The following is a 17,460-nucleotide window of genomic DNA, read 5'->3' on the forward strand; positions in this document are numbered from 1 at the left end:
ACAGGTGGGGGGGGAGAGGTAAAAGGAAGGGAGACACACAGGTAGGTGGAGATGAGAGAGAGCTTGATGAGAAGGAGTTAGAGGGCTATGGATCGGATGTGGGGCAAAGGAAGGGAGCAAGGTAGACAGAGGTGGAAATAAAGTACTAGCAACTAACCAAGAGAGAGAGTAGAGTGAAGAAGAAGAACATGGCACGCAGAGGGTTAGTGGAGGGAGAAGTACAGTAAGAGAAGAAGAGAAAGCAGGGTGCTGAGCATGGTGGGGCGGTGGGTGTAGTGCCTGGCCACAGGCCGGGCCCTGCACATAACCCCTCCCTTCGTATGGCCAAGGGAAAATGATTGACCAGGCCCTGCAGCCAAACCAATCTCCTGCTACGCCAAAGGCTGTGTGCTTTGAGGGGTGGCCATATCTGGGGTTTGGACATTAACCCTATGCCAAAAATGGGCACATGTTGTGCAGTGCAGGGGGTCGGCCTTTTGCAAGGGGTTGGACACAGGGCTGGAAAGAGGCCAGCCCCATGCCACACACAGCCAAAGGCCATACATGGCAGGGAGTTCGGCCACCTCCGGGGGAGGGGGGGGCAGGAATGGTAATACCATATCACTTTCCATTTAATTAACAAAACATTGAAAGTAACTGAGAAAACCAAAGGTTAAAGAGATGTTATAGTTAGGTTTGGTAAAATATCTTACTCTAGATTTTAAAAGCCTCAGAATTTCACTGAAAAAAATAAAAGCTAAAGTGACATTTTAGTTAGGTGAAAATGTGAGTTAAAACGTAACATTTTAAACAAAAAAAATTGACATTCACCAGTTAAAGTTAAATTGATGCATTAATTAACTATAACTTGCACACTATGCACTGCTATGACCTCACATGTGATCACATATATTACATCACCCATGACATGTTCTTTCACATTGATAACATGACTGATGACAACTGAAATTACACAATTTATGACATCATTGTGCATGGCAGTGCACAAGTATAGTTACCTCACTTAACTATAACTGGTGAATTTCAGTAGTTTCTTGAGTTTAAAATGTTATGCTTTAACTTACATGTGCACCTAATTAAAACATCACTGTAGAAAATTAGATTTTCAATCCACAATCCTTGTCAGGGTGAAGCCACAAGCAAACCCAAAATTAACCTGTGCACAACCCTGTGGCAGCCTGGCACAGAGCTTAATTTAGGGGAAAAGTGTAAAGTATTTGTGCACCACTTCACATTAATACCGAGAAAACACAATAAAAGAAGAATCCAACACCAGATTAGAAAAAAAGAGTACATTTAAACAAATAAAACAAGAGCAACACAACACAATTCCAATCAGTAGAACAGGAGGTATGCAAGTTGAAAAATGCCAGTAAAAATACTGTGGTTATCTGGTCGCGCTGGACCAAAACAAAGTCAGAAGTTCAGGCCGACCACAATGGAGCGTGGACCCAGTTAGGCCTGCTGAGCAAGAGTACCATAAATCCTGGTTGCGGACTGATGTGACATCAGTGGTGGCTGCCGCACAACAAAAGTGTGGGGGGGAGGGAGAGGATGGGGGGGAATTGAAGGTAAAAAACTATTTTAAAAACTTACCTCTAGCTGGCCCATGGTCAACGGCGGCATCAGTGCTTCACACCTGGCAGTCTCTGGGAAACACAGGCTCCCCACCCAGTCCAGGTGCTGCTCTCAGGCTATGAGAGCAGCACCAGGATTGGTCTGAGCTGCCTGGTCTGCCACTCAGACTGTGCCTGGGAGCATGCAGCTTTTCTCCAAACGGCAGTGCAACACGGCAGTGTTTGTAGAAATAGAAGTGCATATGTCTGTTTGGCCGGCCTGAGGTAGCCTGGCAAACTGACATGCGCACTTCTAAAGGCCCACCACTTCTCCCTGTCATGTCCCGGCCCAACACACACGCATGCCTCAGCCAGAGCCTGTCACAATTTTTTTTATTATATTATTGTTTTAATATATATTTTTTGCTGTGAATGGCTCTGAACAGTGGGGATCATCATTATGGAGGAGCCGCCCCCGTGTAAAGTCCTTGAGTTGAGTCGCGCTGGGCCGGCGTTGAGTAAACCATTATTGTGGAGCTTGCAATGCGAAGTCCTGCACCAAGATGCGCCACACCCCAAAGTCAGTAATCTTTGCTAGGAGTTTGTGATGCGAGGTTCTGCATCATCATCAGCCACTGCGGCTTGAGAAGACTTGCACAGTGATGTATCAGCGTTGAGGTCGAGGTGTATCGTGCTGGGTCAGTTCTGGTGCAGCCACTGGCGTTTGCGAGGACTTGCATCAAGATGTGCCGCACTGTATAGAGCTGACCTGGTTACCGGCATCACAAGGAGTCATGCTTGGTCCAGCTGGTGGATCCAGCAAGATGATGCATAGTCCGTCGTCGGAGCTGCAGAGTACTGGGTCGAAATGCGTAGCACTGATCAACTTTGCGGAGCTGTTGAAGTGATGTGCATTCCTGCATCTGCTGGTTGTGTCCCTGTGGCTTGAGAACAGGAAGTAAACCGACTGACCCTTGGAGATCTTGAAGCCCTGGGACACACAGAGAGGTTGGTGTCAGCAAGGCAGCTGACAGCAGAAGAGCCCTAATGAAGCAACCGCAGTTCTTGGGCAGCAGAGCAATCCGTGGGCAGCAGCCTTCACAGCTAGGCAGTCCTTCTTCCTGGTTGAGTCCACAGGTCCAGTAGAGCTGGTGTCTTTGGTTCTGGGGGGGGGGGGGGGAGAATTCTTATAGCCCAATGCACAGTACATAGTGTTTGGGGTCAAGGACAACAATTTCTCATGTTCATTTTGTCCTTGGGCCAAGTAAGTCGAGCCCTCTGCAACACAAATCCTTTGGCTGCCAGTTTACAGAATCAGGGAAGGGAATTGTCTGCAGTTAAGGTAATATTTGTATCCATATGTCAATGCTGTTCAAACGTGTATTGATTGTTCATCAGTGAGAGCTGTAAAGAAAAGGCTCAGACTGCACGACTGACATTGGTTCCAGTATAAAAATGGGTACAAACGTTTGCAAAGTTTAGCAATATGAGACTTCGTCTAATGCTCCCAGAATACTGTCTGATTAGATGCAAATATTTGCAGAAGCTTGAAAGCAAGATTGATGATCCGGTGCTTTCAAAATAAAATGTTCACAAAAAAAGGCTTTGCTAAACTACTGTGACATTTTAGGTATCATTTCTCGGAAGTGTCATTCAGTAAAATGTGTCGATGAAATCTAGTATTTCCAAAATATATTCATAATGGAAAATCGGTGTAACCAGTTTCAACACGATTATGGGAAACATACAATAAATAAGCATTGGCAAAGCCAATAGGTCTGAAATTGGTGGTCAGCTTTTTGGTTTTGTCAATGCACGTCTTGGTTTGACATGGTTTTTGTAAAACTTTATTTTTGTGGGAGCTGCCGGGCCCTCACCATTATAACAAACATTGGCAAGAAGCAAAAATATTTTTGCGTCTCAAAAAGCACATATTGCCACAGTCGTTCCTGGCACTGAACAAAACTACTTTGTGTATCGATATGTTCCATGTGAAACAGCAAAATTCTGTCATTCAGAATGAAACCAGCCAATATATGATTGGGAGAGATAGAGACAGAATAGGAATAATCACAAAAGGTCATGGTTAACGCCAGACCTAATTAGGGGCTCAATTTTTGATGAAAGTCCCAAATGTGAACCCATGGTATATGTCCTTGCATTAGTGCAGATTTATAGCTTTCATGAATTTATAAACATTTACAGAAGTGGGCCAAGAAATCGTACTCCTAGAAAATACCTATGAATTTCATTTTAGCATGAGCAAATATGCATGTGTAGGTTTGCTCATGCGAAAATCCGTTTAGTGTTTACAAGTTCACTTTCCCTCCAACCATTTTTTCCCAACCCTGAAGAAATTTTACGTCTGCCATTGTCTGGAGTAAATTTCCAAACTTTCTCAATATGGGAAAAGATTAGAGAAGATCTGGTGAAAACGTTTAAAACCTGCACGTTAGTAAAATTGCCCAGACTTAAAGGGGATTTCCAACCCTGGAACTACTGCTTACAACGACCTCCAGCCCCAGTATGTAGATCTGTGGAAAGGTCACAAAATATGGGAATTGTTAGTATTCAAACCCTCTGACATAACCAGAAAGGCTGTTATCAGAGCTCTTAAATAATGAGATTGCTGCCATAATTTGTCGCCGCACTACATGGCACCAAAGGGACAAGTGGATTTTGTTACATGACAAATAAACTTATGAAGCAACCTGCCCCATGGACAAGTAGATATTTTATTAGATTCCATGCCTCTGGGTCCAATATTTATATGTGGTTCCTTCTTTGAAATGTGAGAAGCTTCTAGAGAATTCCCTTTGCTACAAATCTATGGTTTCCTGCCTCCCTGGTGCCAGACTAACTACTGGGGGTATGCAATCCTTTGTGTCAAAGCAGGACACAGCTGACTCAGGTGTAAGTGTGGCTTTGCACTGCTCTGCACCCCCATCCTTCCAGTGATGGGCCATCCAGGCACACCTAAGCTTTCTATTGTGTGTTGCTGTCTGGGAGGAATACACAAAGACCAACTGCCAACTACACCTAGTCATTTGACCCAGAGATAGACTGCAGGCAATTAATGGCTAAGACAGGAAAATGCCAACCCTCCAAAAGTGGCTTTTTCAAATTGTTATTTGAAATCCAACTTTACCATAAAAGAGGATTTTTCATTACAATTCTAAAGACACCAAACATAAACTGTTTACCTACTCCCATATGGAAGTTATCCTTATTAAATGTAATAAGGTAACCCCCCTTATCATTTCAGAGAAGGAGGCCTTGCAATAGTAAATAAACAAACTTCAGAGTTTTTTTTAATATCAAGACATGTCAGCCTAAAAGTACATTTCCTACTTTTTAAATACAATGCACCCTGCCCTGTGGTCTGTTTATGTATAGAACCATAGGTATGACTCATACGAATTTAAAAGGAAAGTTTAGACCTGGCAAAAGGTTGAATTTGCCAGGTTGAAGGGGCAGTTTAGAACTGCACACACAGGCTGCAAGGGTAGGCCTGAGACAGGTTTGCAAGGCTACGGAAGTGGGTGGCACAACAAGTGCTGCAGGCCCATTAGTAGCATTTAATATACAGGCCCTGGGTACAGGTAGTACTACTTCACTAGGGATTTATAAGTAAATTATATGAGCCAGTTGGGGATAAACCAATGTCATCATGTTTTAAGGAGTGAGCACACTTATTTTTGCACAGGGTAGCAGTGGTAAAGTGCAGAGAGACATAATAATAACAAAACCAAGATCAGAAAAAATTTGGAGGAGTAAAAAAAAAACGTTTTGGAGAAGAGCACCCTAAGGTTGACAAGCCAGACAGCCACCATAGCCTTTGTTTTATTGAGTGAATATATAGCCATATTCACTGAAAACGGTTAAAATGAAGTTTTAGTTAGCTTTGATCAAAACACCTTAACAGATTTTTTTCAAAACACAGAATTCAACTTACAAATACAGTCAAACTACTGGAAGGGTTACCTATTAAAACCAAACAAAACCACTGAAATTTGCAAGTTGTGGTTAGCTTTGAGACAGGGTTAACAGACCTTTGAGCCATGCTAAGATCCACAAACCACATTTCAGAGTTTACAAACTCTGCTATGAAATGTACTTTTTAAAGTATGTATCAGGGGGTGCATTTTGGCCCACACCTAATCCGGGGGGAAAATGATGCGATTCATACCATCTTATTGCGTTTTTTTTTTCAGGACATGGTGACCAAGCCTCATGTCCTGCAATTGCACCACTGTAGCGCCCAGCCAATCAAATGCTTCAGATCCATGGAACCGTCTTTGGATTCATAGGCTCAAAATGGATAAAGGGAAATAAGATCGGATTCTTTTTATATGTAGTCAGCAGAAGGTCGAAGACCTATTTTTTTTTATGTAATCTGCCGAAGACCTGTGAACCTGGTTTTGTCAACAACAGCCTTGATACCTCTAACTTTGTAACTCTTTCACACCTAATCTGAAATATTTTTTGTGCTAATTTGACAAAAACTACTCAATGGATATAAACCCAAACCAAGAAAAGGCACTTCCCTGAATAAAGTTCCACCTTCATGCCACGTTTTGTGTAATCCCCTTCAGCCATTTGTTTTCTGGAGAGAAGAGTAAAGATTTAAAAATGGAAAAGGAACTCTTTTTATAGTAAGATATATTGACAAATCTAATACTCACAAGGCATCCTGGTTTTTGTTAAATATCTATTTTTACAAAATAATGTCACAAAAAAATGCCATGACATCAATTGTTCTTTTTGCATTTGTCACCCTGAGTGGGACGGGTATGCCCAGATGTGGGTCCCGTGCTCTCCATGCCACTGGAGTCAAACTATCCTGGCTGATGAGGGGTCAAACCCCCAAACTGGTCCTAGGATGCTTGTTTCCAGTCAGGGGAGGACCCGGCCTGGCAGGTTGGGCTGGACTGTTCCCATAGGGCACAGGGTCAAGACTGATTTGCATAATGCTGGGTTTAAACTGGAAATGCATGGTGAGCAAAGAAATGATGGATTTAGGCCCAGATATATGTACTGGGGTGAATGTATGACATTGTTGTGCATTCTGTCCATCAATTGTTCTTTTTGCATTTGTCACACCGAGTGTGATGGGTATGTCCAGACTTTGGGTCCTGTGCTCTCCATGCCACTGGACTCCAGCTATCCTGGCTGATGAGGGGTCAAACCCCCAAACTGGTCCTAGGTTGCTGGTTTCTAGTCCAGGTAGAATCTGGCTTGGCAGTTCGGGCTGGACTGTTCCCATAGGGCACAGGGTCAAGACTGATTTGCATATGATTGGTTAGAAACTGGAATGGCATGGTGAGCAAAAAAACAATGTACTTGGGCCCATATCTCTGTACTGGGGTGAATGTATGACATTGTTCTACATTCTGTCCATCAACTGTTCTTTTTGCATTTGTCACCCCAAGTGGGACAGGCATGCCCAGACGTAGTCCCGTGCTCTCCATGCCACTGGAATCAAGTTATCCTGGTTGATGTGGGGTGACATCCCAAAACCGGTCCTAGGATGCTTGTTTCCAGTCCAGGGAGGACCTGGCTTGGTAGTTCAGGCTGGACTGTTCCCATTGGGCACAGCGTCAAGACTGATTTGCATATGGCTGGGTTCAAACTGGAATGGCATGGGGACCAAAACAACGAAGGATTTAGGACCAGATCTCTGTACTGGGGTGAATGTATGATATTGTTCTGCATTCTGTCCATCAATTGTTCTTCTTGCATGACACATACCAGCAGCTCAAACCCGAACCACTGGGGGTCCATGATGCCTGCTCAGGAGGTCCTCAATGGTTTAGAAAATAAAATAATATTACCAGATTAATAATGTGCACAGAAATGAAGAAGCAAAATTGAAAATTATAAAAACGATCTGTACATTTTGAAGGTGGTCTGAAATTGAAGGCTAAAAATGCCTTGGTATCTTCAGATTGATTTGTGAGAGCTGTGTAAGTGCATAAAACATGATATAGAATGGAAATGGATTCAATTGAATGTAGAAAAGCTCCAACCTTTAGTTTAAAATTATTAAAAAGTTGTATTTATTTTTAGTTTGTGAATGAAATAAAGTGTATTTAATCATTTGTTTATTTGATGAATGCTCAGTCATTTTTTGGGGACCATCCTTTACAACGCAACTTTTACCATGCAGTGCCTTTACGACGCAACTATTACAACGCAAACCATTACAACGCATTGCGCTGGGGGGGGCGCTCTAGGATAGGGAATAGATTTAATTTACTATCCAACACCTTCCCTAGTGTCCACGGGGACTGGAGTTGGAATAGTAAATTAAACTATTCACTATCCAGCACCCCTAAGCGCTATGCGTTGTAAAGGTTTTCGTTGTAATACTTGCGTTGTAAAAGCATGCGTGGTAAAAGCATGCATTGTAATGTCATACATCCCATTTTTTTATTGTTTTGTGGTTCAAATCATTGAAACTGCCTAGGCGGGTGTCCCCAGATTGTAAATATTATTAAGTACGGGTCCTCAGAGGTTATGAACCACAGACATTGAATATAAAGATTTGCAGTGTCTGATATGCTATTTATTACCGTTTTCCTATATTGTTATTACATTTGAAAGAAGCTTAATTTATACTATCCCTATATGTAAAGCGTAGATCATATAGTCAATTGTGCCCTCAAACTGGATGGCTACATAAAATGATATACAGTGAAGAAAAGCGATGGGCTGTGGATCACACAATTTGGTCAAGAGGAGAAGCTGGGATTTGAGTCCAGGGTTGCATACTGTGCAGTTCTGAGAGTGTAGGGTTATAGCCTTCTGCAGTCAGTCGAACATCATAGATCAGTGCTTTCTGTTCGATTATTGTTGTTCAATTGGTTTTAAAATATGGAGTTACAAAATGCACTCATAAAATCTTAAATCAAACTGACACTGCACACACATGTATATATGTGCCTGGTCATAAGGTTTAAAGGTGTGCATTTCAAACATAGTTACAGAGCATGCCCATCAGGGGTTCAAAGTGTCTCTTTGAAGCGCTTTGACTCAAAGAAAAAACGCAGTGGGTGCTCCGAGAACCCGTAGATTTGTTGCTAAACATTTAATTACGATGGTTGAGTTTGAGCCTGCCCTAAAATCTTTCAATTTCTTGAGTCAGTCCAGTCATCAATAACATGAACATAAAATAGAATAACTTAGGCGAGGCTCAACACTCAATGACCACAATGAAATATGTAACAAAATGAAGAGTTCTGGGAGCCCTCTCAGAGGCGCTGCAAGGAGACTTGGGTGGTGTGAAACATGTTTTAAGAGAGACATAGCTGTCTGCCACGGTTTAATCTTCAGTTTCACACTTTTTTTTAAATTCTGGGGGGAGAGGGATTGTTATGTCCTCTGTGCGCCCAACTCCACACACTCCAGAATCTGGGGGACAAATCTCCCTGTCCCCTAAGTTTACTACATCCATGGCCCTGGTGCTAGCTGGGTGCTGACCTTCTGCTAAGGTGAAACAATCTATTTTAGCAAATAGATTTCTGAAAGGAACTATGTGCGCGCCCTTGGTCGTTTGAATGCTACCCAATTACTACTGAGCATCAATCTCTGTTTTTGTTCAGCACCTTGGACAGATCTAGTGCCTGGAAGCGGGCAGCCTCTTATGCATACTGACTAGAAGAACACGGCATCCCTGTGCAGGATGCAGACAACGGATTAAAGGAGGGAGGAGGTCACATCACTCCGCAGACACCCCGCCACAACAGGGAGAGCTACCACCAAGACTCCCCTATTGGTTGAGACACCTGGGGAACTTCCAGCACCATGGAGAGCTCCGAGCGGCACTGCGGAGAGCTCCCGGCAAAGCTCCTCCGATGGGCACCCGGGGAACTTCCAGCACCATGGAGAGCTCCGACTGAACCCAGCACTGTAGCCAAAGACCCCAGAGACCCCCAGAACCATGGAGAGCTCCGACCGAACCCAGCACTGGAGCCAGCAAAGACCCCCAGAGACCCCCAGAAGCATAGAGAGCTCCGACCGAAGCCAGCACTGTAGCCAGCAAAGACCCCCCAGAGACCCCCAGCACCACGGAGAGCTCCGACCGAACCCAGCACTGGAGCCAGCAAAGACCCCCAGAGACCCCCAGAAGCATAGAGAGCTCCGACCGAAGCCAGCACTGTAGCCAGCAAAGACCCCCAGAGACCCCCAAAACCATGGAGAGCTCCGACCGAACCCAGCACTGGAGCCAGCAAAGACCCCCAGGGACCCCCAGAAGCATAGAGAGCTCCGACCGAACCCAGCACTGGAGCCAGCAAAGACCCCCAGCACCATGGAGAGCTCCGACCGAACCCAGCACTGGAGCCAGCAAAGACCCCCAGAGACCCCCAGCACCATGGAGAGCTCCGACCGGCACTGTGGAGAGCTCCCGGCAAAGCTCCTCCGATCGGCACCCGTGGAACTTCCAGCATCACGGAGAGCACCGACCGAAGCCAGCACTGGAGCCAGCAAAGACCCCCAGAAGCATAGAGAGCTCCGATCGAAGCCAGCACTGGAGCCAGCAAAGACCCCCAGAGACCCCCAGAAGCATGGAGAGCTCCGACCGAACCCAGCAGTGGAGCCAGCAAAGACCCCCAGAGACCCCCAGAACCATGGAGAGCTCCGACTGAACCCAGCACTGGAGCCAGCAAAGACCCCCAGAGACCCCCAGAAGCATGGAGAGCTCCGACCGAACCCAGCACTGGAGCCAACAAAGACCCCCAGAGACCCCCAGAACCATGGAGAGCTCCGACCGAACCCAGCACTGGAGCCAGCAAAGACCCCCAGAGACCCCCAGAACCATGGAGAGCTCCGACCGAACCCAGCACTGGAGCCAGCAAAGACCCCCAGAAGCATGGAGAGCTCCGGTCGAACCCAGCACTGGAGCCAACAAAGACCCCCAGAGACCCCCAGAACCATGGAGAGCTCCGACCGAACCCAGCACTGGAGCCAACAAAGACCCCCAGAGACCCCCAGAACCATGGAGAGCTCCGACCGAACCCAGCACTGGAGCCAGCAAAGACCCCCAGAACCATGGAGAGCTCCGACCGAACCCAGCACTGGAGCCAGCAAAGACCCCCAGAGACCCCCAGAAGCATGGAGAGCTCCGACCGAACCCAGTACTGGAGCCAACAAAGACCCCCAGAGACCCCCAGAACCATAGAGAGCTCCGACCGAAGCCAGCACTGTAGCCAGCAAAGACCCCCAGAGACCCCCAGAACCATGGAGAGGTCCGACCAAACCCAGCACTGGAGCCAGCAAAGACCCCCAGCACCATGGAGAGCTCCGACCGAACCCAGCACTGGAGCCAGAAAAGACCCCCAGCACCATGGAGAGCTCCGACCGAACCCAGCACTGGAGCCAGCAAAGACCCCCAGAGACCCCCAGCACCATGGAGAGCTCCGACCGGCACTGTGGAGAGCTCCCGTTAAAGCTCCTCCGATGGGCACCCGGGGAACTTCCAGCACCACGGAGAGCACCGACCGAAGCCAGCACTGGAGCCAGCAAAGACCCCCAGAGACCCCCAGAAGCATAGAGAGCTCTGATCGAAGCCAGCACTGGAGCCAGCAAAGACCCCCAGAGACCCCCAGAACCATGGAGAGCTCTGATCGAACCCAGCACTGGAGCCAGCAAAGACCCCCAGAGACCCCCAGAAGCATGGAGAGCTCCGACCGAACCCAGCACTGGAGCCAACAAAGACCCCTAGAGACCCCCAGAACCATGGAGAGCTCCGACCGAACCCAGCACTGGAGCCAGCAAAGACCCCCAGAGACCCCCAGAAGCATGGAGAGCTCCGACCGAACCCAGCACTGGAGCCAACAAAGACCCCCAGAGACCCCCAGAACCATGGAGAGCTCCGACCGAACCCAGCACTGGAGCCAACAAAGACCCCCAGAGACCCCCAGAATCATGGAGAGCTCCGACCGAAACCAGCACTTGAGCCAACAAAGACCCCCAGAGACCCCCAGAACCATGGAGAGCTCCGACCGAACCCAGCACTGTAGCCAGCAAAGACCCCCAGAGACCCCAAGGACCGTGGAGAGCTCCGACCGAACCCAGCACTGGAGCCAGCAAAGACCCCCAGAGACCCCCAGAACCATGGAGAGCTCCGACCGAACCCAGCACTGGAGCCAACAAAGACCCCCAGAACTGTGGAGATCTCCGACCGAACCCAGCACTGGAGCCAACAAAGACCCCCAGAGACCCCCAGAACCATGGAGAGCTCTGACGGAACCCAGCACTGGAGCCAACAAAGACCCCCAGAGACCCCCAGAACCATGGAGAGCTCCGACCGAACCCAGCACTGGAGCCAACAAAGACCCCCAGAGACCCCCAGAACCATGGAGAGCTCCGACCGAACTCAGCACCGGAGCCAGCAAAGACCCCCAGAAACATAGAGAGCTCCGACCGAACCCAGCACTGGAGCCAGCAAAGACCCCCAGAGACCCCCAGAAGCATAGAGAGCTTCGACCGAACCCAGCACTGGAGCCAGCAAAGACCCCCAGAGACCCCCAGAACCATGGAGAGCTCCGACCGAACCCAGCACTGGAGCCAGCAAAGCACCCCAGAACCATGGAGAGCGCCGACCGAACCCAACACTGTAGCCAGCAAAGACCCCCAGAGACCCCCAGAAGCATAGAGAGCTCCGACCGAACCCAGCACTGGAGCCAGCAAAGCCCCCCAGAGACCCCAGAACCATGGAGAGCTCCGACCGAACCCAGCACTGGAGCCAGCAAAGACCCCCAGAACCATGGAGAGCTCCGACTGAACCCAGCACTGGAGCCAGCAAAGACCCCCAGAGACCCCCAGAAGCATAGAGAGCTCCGACCGAACCCAGCACTGGAGCCAGCAAAGACCCCCAGAGACCCCCAGAACCATGGAGAGCTCCGACCGAACCCAGCACTGTAGCCAGCAAAGACCCTCAGAGACCCCCCAGAACCATGGAGAGCTCCGACCGAACCCAGCACTGGAGCCAGCAAAGACCCCCAGAGACCCCCAGAACCATGGAGAGCTCCGACCGAACCCAGCACTGTAGCCAGCAAAGACCCCCCAGAGACCCCCAGAACCATGGAGAGCTCCGACCGAACCCAGCACTGTAGCCAGCAAAGACCCCCAGAGACCCCCAGAACCATGGAGAGCTCCGACCGAACCCAGCACTGGAGCCAGCAAAGACCCCCAGAGACCCCCAGAAGCATGGAGAGCGCCGACCGAACCCAACACTGGAGCCAGCAAAGACCCCCAGAGACCCCCAGAACCATGGAGAGCTCCGACCGAACCCAGCACTGTAGCCAGCAAAGACCCCCCAGAGACCCCCAGAACCATGGAGAGCTCCGACCGAACCCAGCACTGGAGCCAGCAAAGAACCCCAGAGACCCCCAGAAGCATGAAGAGCTCCGACCGTACCCAGCACTGGAGCCAGCAAAGCTCCTGCAGGGGAAGGGACTCGCTCCCCACATTGTGAACCAGCACCAAAGGTTCTAGGATGGACACCACACAACTCTCACTGCCATGGAGAGCTCTGGCCAAAGCTCCTGCTGGGAGACTGAACCCCCAGAGCCCCCAGAACCACGTAGAGCTCTGGCCAAAGCTCCTGTGTGGAGAATGAACCCCCCCCCCCCCCAGAGAGCGCCAGTACCGTGGAGAGCTCTGACTAAAGCTCCTGCTGAGAGACCGAATGCCCAGAGAGTGCCAGTCCCATGGAGAGTACTCACTGAGGGTCCGGCTAGGAGACAGGGCGCCCAGAGAGCGCCATTATCATGGACAGGGGGCAGCCTCAGGGGGGTGCTTGGGGCGATGCACATCCCTAATAAATGTATTTTCTGATGAATAGTCCGTGACAGTTGCTTTCAGTCAAGTATGGTGAGGTGCCCGTCAGATTTCACCTGGGATTTTTGCATGCACACACTGACAAAACACACACACACTCTCTCATTTCTGTTTTGAAAGTCCTCAAAATGTTGTATATTTTACAACTATTTGTATTTCTTACACTTAAAACTCCTACCAATCCACATTCCTCCCCCTTTCCACTGCCACGTAAGCCCCTCTTGTGTACCCTGCTTGTCCCATTATGTATTTTAACATTATAGGTCCATGAAGAGCTCAGTCTAAAGGTCCCACTGGGAGAGTGAACCCCCAGGGTGGCCCAATACTATGGAGAGCTGAGCTCCAAGTAAAGCATCGGGAGGGAGACAGATACCAACACCTCGGAGAAATCCCATCAAGGCTTCTGGGAGTGAAGGGCTGACTTGCGCCATAGGTAACATCTACCCAAGCGCCCTACGACGGGACCTTTCAGCACCACGGAGAGCTCCGATCAAAAGCACCCGCAGAGAGAGCGCTCCCGCCAGGCAGTGCAGCACCCTGGAGAGCTCTCGGTAGGATGCATACGGGGAGTCAGGGCAGCCAGGTGAGAGCCTGTATTTATTTATTTTGTATTATATTTTTTTAGCACTGCGGAGAGAGCTCCTGGCAAACCTCGCCTTGGCATACTGGACCTCTAGACAGCCACATAACCATGGAGAGCTCCCGCCAAGAGTCACTGAGATAGAGGAGACCCCTAAACCCCCCAAGTGAGCCCCCGGCACCATGGCACACTAACACAACAGAGGCCTCCATCATGGCTCGTGTCACGAGGCGAGGACCCTGGACATCCTCTGAACCACGGAGAGCGCCCACTAAACCGCTGACGGCAATCAGAAATGAGTGGATTTAAAAGGGCACTCCCGGTGCCTAGAATCGGCCATGCTTCCATGGTTCACCTTACCGGAGTTGACTTTGAAGATAGCAGGAGCTGTGACACAATACAGAGAAGGCCCGTTTCATACGAGCGCCAATGTCCAAGCCGGGTCTATTTGTTAAAATCCACACTTGAGTTTAGGCTTCAAAGAGGTAATGGGCCCCACGTGGGATCAAATAGGCTCGAAAAGTACTCGGAGGTTCAAACACGTAAGAGCATCGGCTCTGGAAGACGGCATCCCTCTCCGCCAATCGGAAGGCTCGGATGCTGCCACAGAAAATTATAGAGACCTTGAGATTCTGAATCTCTGAAACGTTCTGTGTTTGTGTAGGGGCCCCAGTGGGACCACGCTGAGCACCAACGGGCCCTGCGGGGTACCTAGAGAGCCGGGGGTCAAGGATGAGGGTAGCAAACTGAGGCTACGCTTCAAGCAGGGGTGGGCTGTCCACCTTGCGTTGCCCTATCAGGATCACGAAAAAATAATCCAGTCTGAGGAAGGGATGACCAAGCAAGTCTAAAGAATATCCCTGGAATAATTATAAAGTGGAAGGGATGTCCAGCGTAGAACACGGAGGGCCAGGTCAGATTTTCAGGACTCCTGCATACGATAAATGTACCATTCATGTTAAATAAATAGGAGACATTAACATATTATTAATGTCACACAAAAAAGAACCCTATGGTGGACTTTCCAAGCCTGCACCTCACTCTTGGTTTAGTTGAATCAGTTTGGTTTAGTCGAATCAGAAGTCCTGTGCACAAGTCCTCCGGCACCTGCCGTTGTTCAGTGCCACTGTAAACCAATATCTTGATCAACAAAGCATATGGAGGTGCACCGGGTAAAGAAGTCCATCCAGGTGTATTTTAACAAATTCTTTACTTTTTATTTTTCCATCATCTTTTCTTGATTTACATAAATGGTCCAGCCAACGCGTTTCGTTCCGTAAACAATTGGAACTTCATCAGGGCTTAATAACATGCAAATATCTGCTTTTACGTACTGAGACGAGACTGCGACATTTTGTTGCTTAGCAGGGCAACAGAGGGACACTGTGTTGCCTGACGGAATGCTTTCTTGCCAGCATATTTGGCTGGAACCATGATGTTGCATTTAATTTGAAAACCACGCACATTTGCAGGATATTAAGCCCTGATGAAGATCTGATTGTTTACGGAACGAAACGCGTTGGCTGGACCATTTATGTAAATCAAGAAAAGATGTTGCAAAAATACAAAAGACATAATTTTTTAAAATACACCTGAATGGGCTTCTTTACCTGGTGCTCCTCCATATGTTTTGATTAACAGGTTATTAATCTAAATCGAAATACTTTGTATAGTCAGTTCGAAGTAGAGCAGGAATATGGCCCCCCTGGACCTATGTTGGACTCTGCCACTGTAATGCATGTGTCCCTTTATTAGCAAAGGGACACAGATTTCAGTTTCTTCCATGGCTACAATGCCTTCTAGCTCAACGCTGCCGAGAAGAAGTGTTGCAATTCACCCAGGCTCAGGCCCAATGCAGCTCGCAACATTCTGGTGCAACCTAGTGCTTATCCATGCACCCACCCCTCAAGGAGCTATAAGAGAAGCCACTGTATGCTTCCATTTGCTGATTAATTAGTCACAATTTTCATGGAAGAGGGGTGGCAGTGTGGGAACGGCTACTCGGTGCCGACTTAGAGCGTCAATGCTTAATTTTGGCATCCGGGTATAATTCACCCAAAGAGGTGAGAGGTTACAAAGAGGTCAGGGGGTGAGTCGTGGACCTGAAGGGAAGACACAGCACTGGGTTCAGTTGCAGATGGAGTTGTCCCCATTTTAATCAGCACTATAGTTGACATAATTTTTTATTTATTTTTTACATTTTTGTATGTTGGTATGGAATCTTGATATAATCTCTGAATGTGTCTCAAGGGAGTTTTTAGGTTCATTGAGCCCAATTTCACACTGCACTTCTGAATGAGTTTATACATTTGAGTAAGTTTACTACTATTCAAATCTTTGTAGTAACTTACACTTTTGTAGTAAGTCCAGCACCACACAGGGTCCACCACTCGTAGTGCACCCTCCCATACATTAATGGGGGTAGGGACTTAAAATAAAACCCCATATCAAATAATGTTAAATTAAGTTATTTAAAATAGTTTAACATATTTAAAACATAAATGAATGTTAAAAATATAAAAACAGTACATTTATTAGTTAAATATAAAATATAATATTTTATACAAAAGTGAAAATTACTACAAAACTGTAGTTTGTGAATACTGAAAAGTAGGAAACTTCCTCAAAAGTGTAAACCTACGCAAAAGTGTAAGTTACCTTTATGAATCATTGTTTTTTTATTTTATTTAATTTTTCAATAAACATTCATAGCTGCCAATTGTTTTCCTCATTGATCAGGATGTTTGACCCCTTTCCCACATAACTGGCTTAGTTACTTCTTAACATTAAGGGTTTAGTAGGTTGGGGCCGATCTGTTGTAAATGCTGCGGCAAAGTGAGACACGGGAAGGAATCGGGTGACAAAAAAGCAAGTTGTAGTCATCTATATTTAATGTCGCAAAATAGGCGAGAGTGTTAGTGTATCCGGTTCATCTGGGAATGTGAGACGCAAAGGCAGTTACGTAACCCTTGCAACAGGTATCACCGCTGTGCTTGAAGCCCAAGGAACCAGATACTGCTGCAACCTCACGGTGGGCCTCGTTTATGGCATGTTGGCATAGAGCAGAGCTACAAGGCACCTCGCTGTTCTTCCCTATGCCAAAGTGAATGGGCAGGAATGCATTGTATTTAAGTAATAAGGTGCATACCTGTCCTTTTGCCTGTGCTGGCACAGGTTTGGCAGCCTAGAGCCAACATAGAAACCTTTGCACCATGATGCAAGCGTGCCTCCATTGCAGGCAGGATTGTTTTGTGCAGGAAGGGGCATCTTCCTCCACAAAAACAAACCTACGAGGTGTTTCCCTCTTTCTATTTGCTTGCAGCACACAAGGAAAGAGGAAAAAACAAGGAGAAAATAACAAATTTCTCCTCGTTACGCCTCACCTCGGGAGGTGTATGGAATTTGACACTTCCCCGGGTTCACATCACTTTTAACCCCTTCGCTGCAGCCGCGATTTTACCGCTGTGCGGTAAACAAAAG

This window comes from Lissotriton vulgaris, chromosome 11 (assembly GCF_964263255.1).
Source record: "Lissotriton vulgaris chromosome 11, aLisVul1.2, whole genome shotgun sequence".
Taxonomy (NCBI): Eukaryota; Metazoa; Chordata; class Amphibia; order Caudata; family Salamandridae; genus Lissotriton; species Lissotriton vulgaris.